The sequence below is a fragment of the Macrobrachium nipponense genome, chromosome 33 (genome assembly GCF_015104395.2).
Source record: "Macrobrachium nipponense isolate FS-2020 chromosome 33, ASM1510439v2, whole genome shotgun sequence".
Lineage (NCBI taxonomy): Eukaryota > Metazoa > Arthropoda > Malacostraca > Decapoda > Palaemonidae > Macrobrachium > Macrobrachium nipponense.
In genome coordinates, this window is record NC_087219.1 from 56,162,335 (window position 1) to 56,164,646 (window position 2,312).

Consider the following 2,312-nt stretch of genomic DNA (forward strand, 5'->3'; position numbering starts at 1 on the left):
GACATCCTTCTTGGGCAACAAGAGAAGTCCTTCATGATGCAAGTATATACGAAGTCCACGAACCTAAGCATGTGCCTGAACGTTGAAAGTGAATGCCCTGAGAAATTCAAGCGCTCTGCGATCAGTGCCTTCATCAGGAAAGCACTCTCACACTGCTTTTCTTGGAAGGACACACACACCAAATTAGAGCTTGTTGCCCAGGTTTTGATTAGCAATGGGTATACCAACCGGGACATCATGAAATGCATACAAAGAAGCATTAGAAAAAGGTATCAGTAGGAGCCTCACCCCACTGCCCTTGAATATGTCACTCACTGTTACAAGTGAGTGTTTCATAGGAAATACAAAGCAGATGAGTGAGCCCTTCGCAATAACATAGGAGGAAACGTCTCTACTATGGACCCTGGAGAAAAGGTTAAACTGGTGATTTATTACAAAAGGAAGGAAACCAGTGGCCTGATTATGAAAAGCAACTCGGCCCCTGTGGTGCAGTACCCTCTGAAGAAAACTAACGTGGTATACCAATACAAATACCCTATCTGGGAATGCCTCAGCCCGTACATTGTTATGACCCACACAGTGCAATTTTCCAAGAGGATCTCCTGCCACGCTTAGGAAGGCACCATCCATAATCATGCCAAGAACACTTAATACTAGAATATCCTTAAAGGACGTAATTCCTTGTATTGGAGTTATTGATTAAGTGTCAGACCACATCAGCTTCCACCTCCTGGAGGCCCTGCACATTGGATAGGGGAGACCTACCCTCAACACAGCACTGGAGACTTCCCTCCTCCCAATGGTGAGGAATAGGACGCCACCCAACAGCACCTCAGAGCTGAAGAGCCGACCAAGCATGTGGTGTCCCCATCTACCGGCAGTGACCTTCCCGATAAATACCCTCCTAGTCTCCAACGTCTGCATGCGAAGACCAATGCTACCATCCATCTTTTGGTGAGGTCTTTGCTCAGGGACTTGATCCCCTGATCCAGCCAATCAAAATTCAGCTCTCAAAACGCAGAGCACCTGCGACACTATAAATACAGACTAATAACTCCATTCCAACAAAAAAACAGCACTTATGTAAATACAGCACTCGTTCCAGGCGCCTGACTCTTGTCACAATGTACTTTTAGACTCTCGAAGTACAAATGAGAACACTAACAAACTGAGAACTAACCAGATCTCCTGATCACCTTCGGGAAGAGAGCCCAAAATACTAACTAACACCACTAACAATTAGCACTTAAAACTAATGTACAGCACCGTGGCCTGAGTTTCCCTTCCCTCTCCCCCCAAAGGGGGGGAGTGAAGGGAGACGATCCAAATATGGAGCCCTACCTGAAGCAACCACCAGACATTAAAACAGCCCTCTTTGCCGCACACCTCACAAATCTCACAAAGACATTTTAGTAACGATACAGCGATACAACAAGCACTACTTGAACACTATAAGACAAATAGGTCTGTCCTATTCTTTGATCCTAATCCTAAAATCTTCCTTTCACCCACCTCATAACCCTTCCAAAACCTTATCTTCCTTCCGAGGGACCCAACCCTCCACTAACCTATCCCCCCTCCCTACCAATACCGATACCGATTCCAACCGGAACAAGCCCACCCATCCTTGAGAATGAACCGATGATGCGGTTGGAAACGCTGTAATTCTGCTACGCCCTTAGAAAAACGACGAATGAGATTCTACCCACCAGAATACAAATCTTGATTTTCCAGATTCTGAAATTTGCGAACTCTACGGCGGTCATACTACATTTTTAAATAAAATAATATTCCAAGAACCATTTCCGTATCCAGACTTTGAAACATCGGCCAGTTATTAGCAAATATCATCCCTGATAAGATGAAAATAATAAGAAGAATTGAGATGACCACATCAAATCAATTCCACTGATGCTACCATTCTCTTTAACAAAATGATGATGATAATAATAATAATAATAATAATAATAATAATAATAATAATAATAATAATAATAATAATAATATCATCATTATTATTAAATGTAAAAACTATAATGATGATACCTATGGATAAAGGAAACTTTTAGTGTTATGTCCAAATGAAACAGTAATTAAAACCGAGTCCATTGTTGCCTTGTCAATTTGATAACGGGGCTAGTCAGGTCATTCTGATGCCCGATTAAACATTTGCGAATAAGTTGTCCCACATTATTAAGTGTGCGATTAATTTCCCACTCGTCCTGCAGCACATTTTGAGATGAGTTGGATGGGGAGATTAATACGTTGTCAAATTTCAGTGTGAAGTATGATTGTGACGAACACTTATTGTT